Source organism: Mus caroli, unplaced genomic scaffold (genome assembly GCF_978045245.1).
Source record: "Mus caroli unplaced genomic scaffold, Mus_caroli_1 scaffold_3, whole genome shotgun sequence".
Taxonomy (NCBI): Eukaryota; Metazoa; Chordata; class Mammalia; order Rodentia; family Muridae; genus Mus; species Mus caroli.
The window spans coordinates 28,678,240-28,694,949 of NW_028227258.1; the positions used below are offsets into that span (position 1 = coordinate 28,678,240).

The window sequence follows — 16,710 nt, forward strand, 5'->3', positions numbered from 1 at the left end:
CCCCCACCAACACCTCCTATGACCCCCCTCTCAAATTCATGGCCTCTTTTTAATTATTATTGTTACACACATATATATATATGTTTATGAATAAATACATAAATACAGACTTATTTAGACAAAGCTGCTCACCTTTGTATCCCACAATTCTTGATATAAGGGGGAAAAAGTGAAATCTTGTTTCTGGTCTGGGATGGATTCCACCAAGTGACTCAGTCTTCTTACAAAAACAAAAAAAACAAAAAGGAAAAGCTTTTTTGCCTATGAGGTCAGTACTAATGAGTCACTACCGTTTGGGAGTGTGCTGTGTTAACTGAGTTATGAGAGAGAAACTCACTGGTAAATTCGTGACCAAAAGGGGACTTCCTCACTCTGTAGGATTCCGCTCGCTCTCCCTGGAAGAGCAGGAATCCTGTCTCCTGTTCCAGTCTCACCTTTCCTTCTGCTCTGAGGAATGGGTGTATTCTCCGTACGTACGGCATACCCCCTTTGAATTCTCTCGACCTAAAGGGAATGCCGAAGGAGCCTCCACTACCAGTGAGGAAAGTGTGGGGAAAGGGTTAGGCATTTATCCAAGAATCAGTGTGCAGCCAGGGAGAAGGTCACACTGAGTAAATAATCAGCTGTACCTGGCTGAGCTGCCTTTTCCACTGCCAAACACAAACCTTCCGGTTACTAGGCAACGGCAGTGACTCGCACCCTGAATACTTCACTACAATGAAATGTTCAGCCCCCACATTTCCAGGAAATGCCCTTCTTTTAAGTCACTGGGGGACCTGGGTGAACAGTCACTCAGGGTATCAGGTACCATAGCCTGCCACTTGTCAGTGCCTGAGGGATGTAAGCTTAGGACAAACACAGATGTTACCTCTGTGCTGACCTGACTGTGAGAAGGAAGAGTGGAGAGGGGAAAAGCTGTACAGTGAATCACCTCCTTCACAGAATGACCCACGGGAGATGAAATCCATTGTCTTTAGAGAGGGAAAAGCGCACACTCCTAATCACTGAAATAGCCTAAGATCCCAGAAGGTCACGCCGTAACTTAGTGGCGGAGAGATAGGCTCTGGATCCAGATAGCTTCTGTCGCTGTGATAGATATCTGAGGTTAGCTTGTCATTCCTCAGATGTGGACAGATAGCACCTGCCACGTGAAGTGGCTGTGGGTGTTGACACCAATAATCAGGAAGTGCTAGAGCGGCCAAGCAGCTGTTACTCTGTGTACGCTGGGGAAGGGACATCTGGCCTCCAGGGAGGCCCAGCTGAATGAGGTAGAACGGCACGGAAGGAAGGCACAGATAAGCGGGACCATTCCCCACATAGGAAGACATGAGAATTCTGATTACAGAATTGTAACTAAACCACTTCATTTCTGAGGCTCTCCAGAATTCCATACTTTGCAAATCGGATGTTGAAAAGCCACATTAGCATTGTGCCGTGAGAATTTGTCTCGTGACTCCTGACATAAGAAGAAAGCAGCTTTCGTTTTTTACTTCTTTTTCATACCACAGGCTACATCACAATTTTTTTTTTGGAGAGTTTATAATGGGACATGTATCTGACGGATATGCAAATACGCAGACGTGACCAACTCCAGGTTCTTCAGGGTCTTAACAAAATGTAGGGTGATTCCAGTCTGCATGTGCATGGTCAGTACTTTCAGCGGCCTGAGTAGAGTGCTTGGCTAGAGGCCAGCGACTGCATCATTGTAAAACATGGAGTCTACCCTCTCAGCTCGGAACTAGTAGGAAAGAGAAGCCCGAGTAAGTAGTGAGCCGGGACGCTTTGTGGGACTGTGAACAGGTGCACGATGGCAGAGGTTAGAAAGCCAGAAGCTTTGGGAGGGAAGTCAGATGTTAAGGAATCCTGTGGGTACAGTGTGACTCACCTGGGGCCAGGAGTTCAAATGGACCAGAGGATGTTCTGTGTCTAAGACCTGTGGGAGCCATGACACATGAAGGCAGAATGAGGAGTGGTGGGTGAGGCTTTCTTCCCACTGAACCTGCAGTCTGGGTCTGTTGTGTCTGGGTGGGGCTGGTGAGCTGTTAGAGGTTTCTTAAGGAAGTGGTAGGACCCAAAGCCCATTAAGGACCTTGCTTCTGGGAGCTGCCCGCAAGCCAGTCATCATGAGTTGATTTTTTTTCTTTCTGTTTTGTTTTGAGGCAGGGTCTCATCTAGCTAGGGCTGGCCTTGAACCCCTCGTGTTCCTACCTCTGCTTGCCAAGTGCTAGGATTACAGGCAAATGGATGGAAAGACAAATTATTAAAAAATCAAGCAAATTATCACACATTTTCTTCATGCAGATCCTAGATTTTATATACATACACACATACATACATAGATGGATGTTAGTTTGCTGATAAATTATGCTGCGTATATGTATGTATTTTCTTGTATTATATATATATATATATATATTACATACAAAATACATACATTAACTTCTGCAGTGTGTATGTGTGTACATGAATATGACATCTAGGTTAAAACTGGAGTGATGTGCTATCCATTAAAAAAAATCAAATAGAAGATGGAAAATTTACTACCCGAAAGTTCTCTTCTTGTTTGATAAAATGTTTACTCTTAAGCATTAGTGGGATGGGGTGGACACTGGGCACAGCCTCTGTAAATCGAGGTCTGCAGTGTCAGCAGCTGGGATTTAGCTGAGTGGCGGAGCACAGACCTACGATGCACACACAGGCTCTGGGTTTGATCTGCAGCGCTAGAAGGTTACTTGCCGATTGTTTCTTCCTTTCCCTTTGTGTTTCTTCCTTTCCCTTTGTGTTACATTTTATTCATCTGTATGCTACATATGCAGTGGTGCTCAAAAGTACAAGTTGCAGGAGTCCTTCTCTATGTCACCTGGGGACTCAGACACCTGTTGTTGAGCCTGGGGCTTCCTCCTGTAGAACCATCTTGTTGACCTTCCATTTTAAGGACTTTAAAAATCTTATTTCCTTCAGTGTGTATGCATGTTTTGCCTCTCTCTCTCTCTCTCTCTCTCTCTCTCTCTCTCTCTCTCTCTGTGTGTGTGTGTGTGTGTGTGTGTGTGTGTGTGTGTGTGTGTGTGTGTGTGTGTGTTCATTGTGTGCTGGTGCCTGCAGAGGTCAGAAGAGGGTGCCAGATCCCCTGGAACTCAGATCACTGATAGTTGTAAAGCCGCCTTCTAGGTGCTGGGAACAGAACATCGGTTTGTGCTCTAAACCACTGAGCCATTTCCCCAGCCTCAATTTTCGATACTTTAGAAAAGCTTATTAAATATCAGCCATGTTAAATTTACTTAGACTAACTAGAGTTACTTACTAGGACTGGCTTTGTAGCGCTATGGTGGTCAGCTGGTAGCACACTGGTGACCTTTCGCTCCTCTGGGCTGACCTCTGGGCTCACCCGGCAACTCCCGACCATTAAACTTGCTTCTTCTCACTAACCACATCTTGTTCTGGAAGTTTTCAGCTTTTAGGTTCCACTTAAAATAATTATCTGTAGTATTAATGATTGATAGTTTTTCTCTGATGAGCCTGAATCAAGAAGTCTGTATTAAAATCATATTTAATTAGAGGCACGTGGCGAAGAACATGCTTTGGACGGGGGAGGAAGGACTGAAGCCAGCCTGGGCAATATCTTGTTTCATGTAGCAAACACAATTAATAGTGATGTCTTACTTAGCTAGATTCATTCCAGTAGGACAGGGTATTCCACATCAGGCCCCCCACAAAGCTTGCTTGCTTTCCTTTCCTTTCCTTTCCTTTCCTTTCCTTTCCTTTCCTTTCCTTTCCTTTCCTTTCCTTTCCTTTCCTTTCCTTTCCTTTCTTCCCTTTCTTCTTCCCTTTCTTCCCTTTCTTCTTCCCTTTCTTCCCTTTCTAGCCTTTCTTCCCTTTCTCCCCTCCCCTCCCCTCCCCTCCCCTCCCCTCCCCTCCCCTCCCCTCCCCTCCCCTCCCCTCCCCTCCCCCTTGTGCTATTTAGATGCCTAAGTAGTAGTAAAGTGGAATGCAGCAGGTTTTTTCCCCATGATTTATTTACTTACTTATGTGGCTTATTCTGTGGTATTATCTGAAGAATATAGAATCATAGTTTTGGGTTTTGTTTTTTGTTTTTTAAAAAATCATGTTTCAAATTGTAATAAGACAGGAGTTTATCTTTAACACCGTCCCTTCTGTAGGGTAGGACAGAAGAAACAGAGAGAGCTAGGAGATTTAATTCTTTCAAAGGGCAAAGTCTGGGTTGGAAACCAGAAACAAGACTGTAGTATGCTACCATGCAAGTTGGCCTTTTTCTTTGCGTCTGAGTGTAGTAAGGACATAGACAGCACTGGGTGAACTTTGGCCACTCCTTATTTTATTAAACCCATCTGAACCTCTCCTTCATATATGCTGATACCAAGCTAAGTAATTCCACCATTAAAGAAGTCCTTGGGGCTGTCAGTATCTCCTGTCACACCAAGACTCTACATGGCTCCTAATTGTTAGTTTACTTTGTCACCTTAGTCTGCTTCTATCTCTCCATAAAAAAGGCGGTTCTCACCATCCTTTTTAGATGTCTTTGGTGTGACCATTAGCACCCCTTTCCTTCCCAATTCTCTTTCTTTTTCTCCAAGAGTTAAAACAATACTAAAGCATTATTTAACAGTTGCATATTATCCCATGGGCTAAGTGGTCGATATCCAGGACCCCGTAGCAAGGCCAGCCCAACCTCCAAGCTTCTCTTTCTGACCCCAGTAGGATAAACACATTACCCTCTCTAAAGGGGACTTTGACATTTCAGATGGTAGAGTCTTCCATACATTCCACACACACCTGCCTGCATTGTCCCTGCAAACTGGTTGTGCCCAGCACCTTGGTTTCCCTGGCCATCTTGATGGGCCGCATGTGACTCATGTCCACAATGGTGACCATCTGGCGGATGCCTTTCCTTTCCAAGTGGAATTTTATATATCTGCTAATCTATAAACGTGACTTGGAGCCCAGGAAAGCTGTCAAGCAATGTGACTGTACTAAATGAGAAAACCGAAACCCAAAGCTGCTAAATAACCCAGGTTTGGTCATGGTCTGCCCACTGTCACTGGAGAACAGGGTGCTGGTGTGCATCTTCCAACCCAGAACCCTTCAGTGACAATGTTAGTTTTTTAATATCTTTACCCACAAAAGGCATATGTCAGGTGATACCTGGATACCTCTTCCAAAACAGAAGCGGCAGACCCCTACAAGATCTTTCAGGATGGAGCTGAAGGCAACGCCAGGGTGGTCTCCCTGAGACAGTTTGGTCCCGTTAACATCTACCGTGTGGTTCTCTGTGTGGCCTGTACCTCACGCAGTCACCTCCCTAGCAGGACAAGCTCAGCATCATCTCATCCTGTGTTTGTGGAGCACATCTGCTCTGTCAGAAAGCAACAGGGGAAAGGTCGGGAGGTAAATTGACCCAGCCTGGGGACTCCTGTCATCAGTGGGAGACCACAAACCTTGTCCAGTGAGTCGGGACAAGCAGCCATGCGGACCTATTCACCTCTGACATTGCTTCTTCCACCACAGCAAAGACAATGTTCTTTATGCTGGAACTCATCCTGAGTCCGTGTCCTCACTTAGAGGAGCTGTTCTTTGACCTCCACACATGTGTCAAAGTGCGTGCATGCCCATACTTACAGACACACACATGCACAAATAAGAAAATAGGTATTTCAGGTGTGCAGGGAAGATCAAACCAATAATGCATTTGGAAGAGTATAAAAGTAGTGAGCTCCACCTAAGTGTTGGGGGCGATTAGGGAGTTTGTGTTTTGTATATCATTAATAAGTTATGAATTTGAAAGTTAGAAATAAGTATATTCCGATGCAGCCATGTAGAGGCAAGATCAGGGGCTCAAGGTCACCCTCTCGATACATCACAAGTCCAATCTAGACCCTGTCTCAGAAAAAGACACAAGCATGCATGAATGTACCCACATGCACACACACACACACACACACACACACCATCCTAACTTTGTTAAGCTAAACCGAGTTTAAGCTAGGTGCAGTGACTTATGTCTGTAGCTCCAACTACTTGAGAGGCTGAGGCAGGAAGAGGGCTTGAGGCCAGGGATGTGAGCTCATCTTGGCAACACGGTAAGATTCCCCAACTTAAAAAAAAAAAAAAAAAAAAAAGGTTGATGCAGAAACAAGAACATATTACTAATAAACTTCAGGAGCTAGAGAGATGCCTCAGTGGTTTAGAACATCTGCTATGCAACCACAGGACCTGAGTTCAGATGTAGCACCAGGTTGTAAGCAGAGCCTTGTCTTGTGCACCGTAACCCAGCACTGTAGGAGGCAGAGACAAGAGGTCTGCTGGGGTCGGCTGGCTGCTAGCCTATAGTGGACAAATGTGTGTTCCAGATTTGGGGAGAAAGCCGGCCTCAAAGGAATAAGGCAGCATGATAGAACCCTCAGTGCGTTCTTTCCTCAGGCTTCTCTGAAGCCCTCCAGAGGCATACACAGTTTATACACACACACACAGACACACACACACACACGTGTTCAAAAATATTTATAAAAACTAATTCCAGTTGTTTTTGCATAACCACTGTGGTGATAAAATCATTTAAAGTATGGGTAGTATTTATAAACAAAAACTTTGTTAACATAAAAAAAAAACCCAAAAAGCAAAAACATGGTTTCACAGCCTAAATTAGACTTGTTAGCACAGAGAATTCTTTTTACTTCTACCAACTTTATCAATGCCTGCACTTAGTATTGTAAATAAGGGAAGGGAATCTTCAGAGTGGTCAACATTTCTTAAAAAATCTCTCTCGCAGTTGATCTTCAAATACAGGCAGGCTGTGTTGGGGAGTGTGATCTATAGATACAGAGGCAGTCCTTTTAGCCGCCCCCCTTACCCCCCAGAAAGCTCTGGTGGCCTTGATGTGGTTTTGTTGTTTTGCTTTGGTTTGTTTGGGTTTGGTCTTTGGAAGGTGATGGCCACTTCAAGCTCAACAGGCAGTTGTTTTCTACTTTAGTAGTTATGATATTTTTAGTATATTTTACGAATTCCCTGCAGTCTTGTGTGAGACAGGCACTCGTCAAACAAGTGAATTTTTATTTATAGTTGGGTCTCGTCTTCAGGTTGCCTCTTTGTGTATTTGAAAATATTCTGAAACTTTCAAAAGAAAATAGAAATTTCAAGCACTTCTGGCAGTATCCCAAGTATATTCAGATAAGGTGTCCTTGACCTTGTTGATAAAGATTCTTTACTCTTTGAGTCCACTTTTCAAGGGTACAGCACCTGGGGGTTTAGTTTGTTGGTTGTGGCATTTTTGAGAAAGGGCTTCCCCTGTAGCCTGGCTGGCTTCAAACTCAGCATCCTCCTGCATCATCCTCCCAAGTGCTGGGATTATAGGTGTGCTCCATCACGCCCTGCCAGGACATTTTTGTGTGACAGTTATGTGCACATGCGGTATGAGGAAGTGATGCTAAAGAATGGTGACCACACCACTAAAATTTTAACACAGTCCCCAACAAGGGGAGAGTCAGTTTCTAACGAGAAGAAAGTCATAAACCAGTGTTTATTTTCAGGTGGCAACCCTAGGGAGAGGGTGGGCCTTCTTGAAGCCTAGCCAGCCACCTGTGCTGTGTTGGTTCATTTTGGGGTCTGGGGCCATTCCCTATGGGTGTAATGTGGGTGGGAAAATTAAATCTGAACATCAAAGTCTAGAAAGACAGGCAGTGCCAGATCCTAAAGAGCCTTGTGCGCAATTCTAGGAAAGGGTGGATGTCAGAGCAAACATCATCAGAAGAAAAACAATGGCCTGGAGGGGTGTTAGTAAGGAAATGTGCTCATGCTGGAGAGAGTAACAGATAAAAGATGCCAACTGGCTTAAGACTTGGCTTTAGGGGCTGGAGAGATGGTTCAGCGGTTAAGAGCACTAACTACTCTTCCAGAGGTCCTGAGTTCAAATCCCAGCAACCATATGGTGACTCACAACCACCTGTAAGGAGATCTGATGCCCTCTTCTGGTGTGTCTGAAGACAGCTGCAGTGTACTTATAGATAATAAATAAATCTTTGAAAGAAAGAAAGAAAGAAAGAAAGAAAGAAAGAAAGAAAGAAAGAAAGAAAGAAGAAAAGAAAAGAAGAGGAGAGTTGGTTTTAAAAGAAACTAGGAGTAGAGATTAAGTCAAGAGCTTTCCGATAATTTTCATGGCTAATAGAGCACAGTACATTATCCTCTGTCTTCTGTATAGTTACCGTTTTATTTTTCCTGATATCAAAATAAACAACTATGAGGCCATAGGAGGCTGTTTGAGGGATTTAGAGAGGATGGGAAAGCGGGAGATGGGCTGTGGGCTCCAGAGCAGTCGCTTTACACAGCTTGATGGTGGGCTTGGGTCTACCCTGGTTCAAGGATATCCCTGCTCTCAGTCTCTGTGAGTTGCTCTCTCTCTGCCTCAGTGAGCTTCTCTCTCTCTCTCTCTCTCTCTCTCTCTCCCTCCCTCCCTCCCTCCCTCCCTCCCTCCCTCCCTCTCTCTCTCTCTCTCTCTCTCTCTCTCTCTCTCTCTCTCTCTCTCTCTCTCTCTGCCTCAGTGAGCTGCTCTCTGCTATCTGATCCCTATCAATGCTTTCACTGTACAAAGAACCAGCAGTGCCTGGTGCTCAGGGACCATACCAGCTTGTTTTTGAGCCTCCTGTCACTAGATGCTAGGTTTGAACTCAGTCCCACCCTGTAGAAGGGGAGCCATTTCCGAACTGAACTCAGTTTGAGAGGGAAGCTCTTGCAGGACATTTGGTCACATTGTGAACCCCAAGACTGTGAACTCTTTCTAGTTGCGGTATGGCTCCAGCCTTTGATCCTCTGGCCTTCTGTTTACTGAAAACAAGCACCTGTAGTGTGACCCAACCCTAGCACATACCTTTAATTCAGGCGCAAAATAAAGTCAACCCTAGGTCAAGAGAGGAAGTAATGAGAATGAGCAACAGAAAGGCGGGTCTCTGGGTGGAAGGGTATTTGAGACAGGGTGGAAAAGGGGAAGCCTTTTCCTTCTGGGACGAGGAGGAAGGTCAACTGGGTGCTGCCTCTCTGAGCTAGAAGGCTCCTGAGTCATCTTTGGTAATTCAAGCAGCTGGGATTTTCATTTTTTACAATAAGTACCTGGATAGTGGAAACATGAAAAAGTGACTCAGAGTGAGTGTTGGGGGGGGGGGGGGTGAGCTGAGGCTTAGCCACAGTTTTATTAATCCTGAGTGGGTAGGTAGATGGTGGTAAAATTTACTGGGAAAAGAGACAAAGAGGAGCTAGGTTTCTGGTGGCAGAAATGGCAGTGTGGTTTGGGGCAGCTGTAAACCTTTGCCTTCTCCAGCCCCGGCTCTCTGAGCTCTTGGGTGGCCCTCACCTTTCTCAGCCCGATAAGTGTTATGTCCAAGGTTAGAGAGCGTGATTTGTAGCCATCCTATGTCTCCTCAAACCTGCTGTATGCAAAAACTCCTATCTAGTGCTCAGTCAGTGCTAAGAATGAATTGAGCCACTTTGGTAGGTTTGAGTCGTGAAATTTATTTTTTTCAGTGCAGAAAGATTCAAAAATAGGTGTTCGATAATGTCACCATAGTCTCTTGCTAACATTAAGATGCCCTGGAATATGCGTATGCACAGTCTCAATGCCCTCCTTTCATCCATAAAGTGTGGGCAGTGGACTTCCAGTTTCCTATAAGGTGCTTGTTACAAATCTGTTTCTAAAAATCTGTTCCGTGTGTTTGAAAGAGGTGTTTTCAGAACATGCATAAAACACCAAAAGCTCATTTTCTGGGTTCTTGGTTCTACAGGGAGGAGTGAGGCAGAGTTTCACTGAAACATCATCAAGTGGTTATTTATAGCCAAGTGCGTTTATTTATGTGGCCTCGTCAATGAGAATTAAATTTCATTGAAATAAGATTATATATGGAATTACATCTTTCAGCTTCCTGATGTGAACTGAGCATTGGTCTTGCACCGTCTCTTGGCTCCATCTGAGCGTTATGTACAGGGTGCGATACACTGTTTTTAGGCATCTTGGGTGTCTCCAGACTTTCTGTGTGCCCACAGCAGTGCTGAGGACCTGGCGTCTACTAAATAGTGACAGCCATTTTTATCTTTATCAGTAGTGAACCTAAGACACACTGCTTGCTTATTCTTTTCTCAATACAAAATGGTTAAAAAGCAAAGTGTGTCTCTCATTTGATGAGTTTTCCAGTGACCGTACAGCTACTTATGTAAAATATACATCCATCTCTTTCTAAGGTAACCAGTCCCACCGTTGTGACTTTGTGTTTATTGGGATGCACTGTGTGGCACAGGCTGATCTCACAGAGGAGCCTCCTGATTGGTTCTCCAATATACAGTGGTCAGCCCTGATGTTATGTAAATGCAACAATAAACAGACTTCTAAAAATCCATTATAAAGGAGCATATAAAAAATCCACAGTCATTTTCATAGTAAAAAAAAATCATTTGTTAAAGTCATCTAATCTGGGGTTATAGGAGAAACATTTTTATGCTTGTAGGGGGTACTTTAAGATACGTTCCTGGAATGATCCAAAATAGTAAATGATAATTCCCTTAGTCATTGGGTTAACACTGATGAGATGAAACACTGTGATCAAAAGCAACTTGGGAGGAAAGGGTTTATTTGGCTTATACTTCCAGATCATGGTCCATCATTGAAGGAAGCTGGGACAGGAACTCAAGCAGAACGAGAACCAGGAGGCAGGAGCTGATGCAGAGGCTGTGGAGGGGTGCTGCTTTCTGGCTTGCTCAGCCTGCTTTCTTATAGAACCCAGGACACCAGCTCAGGGATGGCACCAGTCATAAGGGGTCCTCCCCATCAGTCATTAATTGAGAAATGCCTTACAGCTGGATCTCTTGGAAGCATTTCCTCAGCTGAGGCTCCTTCCTCTCTGATGATGCTAACTGGTATCAAGTTGGCACACAGAACCAGCCAATGCACTGTCACTTGTATTCATTTAAATTGTTTAAATAGCATTCTGTCCAACTTGAGATTTGATACCTTAACTAATGTTAATCTCTGTTCTTTCCCTTTAATGTGCCCTTTTCTTCGGAGGAATATTGAATTAGGTTGGGAAACCTGGGACTCTAATTTGGGGAACACAGATAACCAATCATTATTAAGTCACTTGAAGAAATTAATGTCTGAAACCCAGATTGGAAGGTTAGTCAGGCTAGTGCTTCTAAGAAATAATTATTCATTGAGAGGGGATAGCTAAAATTCTATGAATTTCAACTATAAAAACCTATATATTATATATAATAAACTCACACGCAATGTATATTTTATTTAGATAAATACCACACATGGACTATTTATCTAAATAAATAAAGCACTACTCCACAGGCTCAGGGAAGCTGTTACTTCTTAGAGGCTAGACCACCCTGCACAGTAGTTTTTGCCTAAGCAGCCACACCAACACATCTTTACATAACCCGCAGGCCTGCATCTTTGAGAAGACATTGCAGGTAGCATAGACCATGTGAGTAGTCTTGCATTGGCTGCAGCTTCATTCGTGGAAGACATTGTTGCTTGGCATAACCAAATGAGAAATGTAAGACGTCCCATCCTTCCTGGATCTTCCAGGTCTCGTTTGTTTCCTGGTCACTCTTCTCCTCATGAAAACAGTGTTGTGTGACTTTCCCTGAGGACACATTAGCAGATATCCATTCACCCCAGAGTGGGCACCAATGACAGCCTAAGGAAACCTTTCTTTCCCTTCGAGCCACAGGGACTTGAAATTGGGGATCCTTACGTCAGCATGGCCGACTCAAAGTCACCACAGAGCCTACCCCCGAGCACAGTGATAACTCAAAGACAGCTGCATGTTTGGACTCCCTGTACAACCTGCAGGCAACACCACATCTCCTTCCCCTCCTTTTGAGAGGTTATTCTAACACTTCTTTCAACAGCATCCTTATACCATCCTGTGTGGCCATTTGCAGTAGTGTGACATAAGAACTCTATTAGTTACCACGTGGTGGAGAGAGGAATCGTTAGGCAGTATGCCAAAAGGCATAAAAAAGGAAATTATATTAAAGTAGAAATTATAAAATTATTTGAAAGGAGCTAATCCTTTTGGGTTTTTATTTTCTGTTGATTTTCTTATAATAAAATAATGCTTCCAGGTCTGATCATTTTTTGCTATTGACCAGGAAGTGTAGTATTGCCTCTGATGGTGATCCTGACGTGCCTGGAATGAGGCCCTACTGTTTAGAAAGAGCAGTTCTCATCTTATAAGGTTTAGGTTTCTGTTTCGCTTTATTTCTTGGACCAGCCACTATTCTTAGGAAGAAGCTTTGGCCTTAACATATGACTTAAATATTAAATATGATTTAACCATACTTTGCATAAACCTCCCACTTTAATAGGTAAATTTTTACAGCCTCTCTCTACAGAATATTAAAACCTAAAGGAATCAGTTTCTAGGTATATAAGTCTTGGAGGTCTAAGGAGACCTGGGATTGTATAAGCAGCTAATTATCCCTGTGGTTCAGTTAGGCTCTTAGAGCTGACCTCGCTGGTACAGCTGCACCCCCAGGCCAGTATTTCTAACTAAACAGGTACTGAATGCTATGGTTTGACCAGTGAATGGGAACAGGCAATGCCGGATACATTTAAGGAACTTATTAAAAAATATCTGTACTAGTTAATATTTTATACATTGACAAAATTAGAGATTAGATCACTCAGGTTCTGCTTTGTCGAATCTATGAGCCTACCCATCAGTCACTTCTTCACCTACCCTCCCTCCAGTCCACCCTCACTCACTCCTTCACCTACCCTCCCTCCAGTCCACCCTCACTAAATCACTGGGTGCCTCCTGCTGTACCAGGACTTGTTAAATGGTCCTTCTCTGTGTCTTCCCTTCCCATCAAGATGCTGCTTCTGGCTGGAAAGCTTGGTTCTCCTATAACTCAACTCCAAGGCATTTGACTGCACAGACATGCACACATGCACACACATACCCACATGCACACACATGCACACACATACCCACATGCACACACATGCACACAAACATGCACACAAACATGCACACACATACCCACACACATGCACACACATGCACTAAAACATGCACACACATACACTAATATATCTTTTTAAAAAAGATTCTTCTGCTACAGTAGTTAGTTCTATTAGTTCTAACTACAAATAGTTCTCTGTATAACACACACTAGAATCAGAGACAGTAGATAGAATAATCCAGTCACCAGTAGCAATATATCGCCAGAAAATAGTCTACCAAAAGACATCCAACTTGAAAATATCCCATGGAATGCTCTGCAAGTCAGATCTCAGTGAAGCGACGTCACAGTGCCATTTACTGAGCACACACAATTGCTCCGTCGGTCCCCCTGGTCTCCCACTACAGATGATTCCTCTCTCTAAAACGCTCCTCGTACTGTGATTGTTTTCAAACTTGCGCAGCAAACATTTGCTCTGGGTAAGGACTCACTTCAGCCATTAAAGTGACCAGTTTTGGGTGAGAACAGGCTTTACTTGAGCCTAATCTTATTGGTGCTGTTTGGAGTGTGCCTCAGTGGTAGAGTGCTCTGCTGGTCTGGGGGGTCCCAGGGTCAGTTAGCTTGACAGCAGAAATGATGATGATGATGATGATGATGAAAAGCTCCGTTACACAGAGTGACTTTTGATCAACTCTGTTGGAAAGCCCATCTTTCCTGAGTCACTTCATACTGCTTTGTGGCGGTGGGAGAAGACAGACTACATAATTTTAGCTAAAGAGGTTCGCTTTTCACGAGATAGGTTTTTTTTTGTTTTTTTTTTTCGTTTTTGTTTTGTTTTGTTTTGTTTTTTGCTTTGGTCTCTGGAAAACTCGGAACTGTATGATCCTTCTGAGTCACTGCTAACAAAATTCCCAGCTGCTCAGTCTGGCCCTGTAATGGGATTCAAAAGCCTGGACGCCAGAGTGTGGAATATTCCTTGGTTTTCTGGGGGTTTTTTTAGGAAACATTTAGTCCTGTAGGCTAGATACGTTTTTTTTTGGTTTTGTTTTTGTTTTGTTTTTTTCGAGACAGGGTTTCTCTGTATAGCCCTGGCTGTCCTGGAACTCACTTTGTAGACCAGGCTGGCCTCGAACTCAGAAATCTGCCTGCCTCTGCCTCCCGAGTGCTGGGATTAAAGGCGTGCGCCACCATGCCCAGCCTAGATAAGTTTTTAACGGGCAAGTTGCATTGTAGCTCAGTACCATAAAATTCCTTGTTTTAAGTGTAAGTTTAATGATTTTTAGGAAGTTAGAAAATTGTGCAAGGATCATGAATGTCTAGTTTTGGAACAAGTCTGTTGCCTCAGAGAGAAACTCTGAAACTGCATGCGGCCTTTCTCCAGTCCTGCCTGTGGTCCCAGATAAGAAGGTTAGCTCCCATCTCTACTGATGGGAACTAATTCTCTTTCTCTCATACTGACTAGGTACAGACTGAAATAACCCATCCACCTTAAAATGTATACTCCAGAAGGAAAAACATCTCATCTCTATCACATTTTACCCCACATTACTACAGGCAGATAGAATTGACTAGAATCAGCTTTTCAGTTATATTTTTTACGTTAAAAATGTCTAAGGGGGGCTGGCGAGATGGCTCAGTGGGTAAGAGCACCCGACTGCTCTTCCGAAGGTCCAGAGTTCAAATCCCAGCAACCACATGGTGGCTCACAACCATCCGTACTGAGATCTGACGCCCTCTTCTGGTGCATCTGAAGACAGCTACAGTGTACTTACATATAATAAATAAATAAATCTTTTAAAAAAAAAAATGTCTAAGGGTATTTACAAAATAAAGTGTCGCAAGATACTTAATGAGCCAACTTTCCTAATTTTGGAATAATGTTCTATTGAAAATAGGTAGGACCTCGTGGGTGTCTAAAACTTAGGATCTAAGCTGGAAGTGGTGGCAACCTGTAGTTCCAGCACATAGGAGTCTAAGCCAAGAGGACCACTGGTTTACTAGCCTGGGCTACATATGGAGTTCCAGGCAGGTGTGGGATATGTGGAGAGACCCTGTTTCAAAACACAAAATAACCAAGACAACTTGAGATCTGGCAGGTGTTTGACAAGCTATGCTTGTTGGCAAAGCGTCCTAAAGCACATGACAGCTTTCAATAAGCTGTGGCTTGGCTATGAGTTTTCAGGAACTCGTTGATACAATCATAAGACAAACGTATGCTTTGGGGTCATGTCTCAAGCAGCACAGGCTGGCTTTGAACTTGCCGTGCAGCTGAGGATAACCCTTGAGGGCCCAGCTCCCCTGAGTCCACCTCCCAAGCCCTGGGATTATAGACGTGTGTCACCAAACCCAGTCTGTGACATGCTGGGGACCCATCCCATGGCTTCATGCACTAGAGACAAGCCACACATAGCCCAGCCTTAAAATAACAAAATAATTGTGGTTGCTTCTGAAGTGGAGTCACGTTCCTCACAAAGTGCCATTGCAGCTGTGAGCTCTGTGTTATTCTTCAGGAGTTTCACGGGGACGTGAAGCTCAAAGTTAGGATGTCCTGCTCTTTAAGCTTCAAGTCAGGAAATCTTCCGTCCATCCCGATCCTGTTAACATAGAATAATAATATACCTGTATTATAAATTTAACAGTGACTTATTAATGAAACTAAATTTAATTACTGTGGTGAATATAGATGCTAGGCAAGCTGTTAGCAATTTCCTTTTGCTCTCCCAAAACGATTGTGTGTGTGCGCGTGGTGTGTGTGTGTGTGTGTGTGTGTGTGTGTGTGTTGTTTTCTAGTGCTGGGGATTGAACCTTGGGTCTCCCACATGCTGAGCAAGAGTTCTACCCTTCAGTTCCATGCCTAGCCTCAATACTGATATTTGCTATTTAGAGAACTTTCCTACGTCTCTGTCGTGGGAAAAACAAACAAACAAACAAACAAACAAAAGCAAACCTGATCATTGTTGCTTGGTCTTTTCATTGACTGTATCGCACACCTATTAAAAGTGTCATATCCTGGAGTCAGTAGTGTGCCGTAAAGAAGAGAAACCTCCTGAGGTCAGAGTCCTGACATAAATCTGCCCGTCCATGCATGTGATGCCTTTATGATAAGGTATATTAACTGGGTAAATACAGCTTTAAAAATCTTATCTAAGTTTATGTGTGAGCTTTAATGTTTAAAAGAATTTAATCTATTAAAGATAGATGCTAAACCTCCATCAGGTTTAAGATTTGCTGTTTCCTTTCTGACCTTGGGCAACTCGCTTTGTCTCTTTTCCTTTTCCTTTTTCCTTTTTTTTAAATTGAGCTTACAATATTTCCTAGGGTAGTTGTGAGTGATTAAAACAGACACCAACACACAACCTGACACGCAGTAACCTGTGCTCGAACCCGTTGCATTTTCTAGCTATTTTACAGTGCCTGCTTCTGTAATGGCTTTCTGGTGACTAATGAGTTTTCTTTGGTCAGGTTTGACAAAGTTTTGGGGCTATTGAAACCTCAGTAGGTATTTCTTTGTTTCAGTTCCCTAAGATCTAATCTTAAACTGTAGAGTCCCCTGCACCATAGAGCTCGATATGAACATGTGCTTGTTTGTAATTTCAGCTTTCTGTAGGATAAGATTTTCTCTGATGGAGGCTTAGCATCTATCTTTAATACATTTAAATTCTTTTAAACATTAAAGCTCACACATAAACTTAGATAAGATTTTTAAAGCTGTATTTACACAGTTAATATACCTTATCA

At 43.4% G+C, this 16,710-nt stretch overlaps 1 protein-coding gene and 1 pseudogene across 4 annotated transcripts in view; one reads left to right on the forward strand and one right to left on the reverse strand.

The window, feature by feature from the left end:
• Positions 1 to 16,710, forward strand: part of Sgms2 (sphingomyelin synthase 2) — a 78,456-nt gene that overhangs the window by 35,004 nt on the left and 26,742 nt on the right. The gene's annotated exons all lie outside the window — the stretch shown is intronic.
• Positions 4,618 to 4,872, reverse strand: LOC110291926 (small ribosomal subunit protein eS28 pseudogene; annotated as a pseudogene).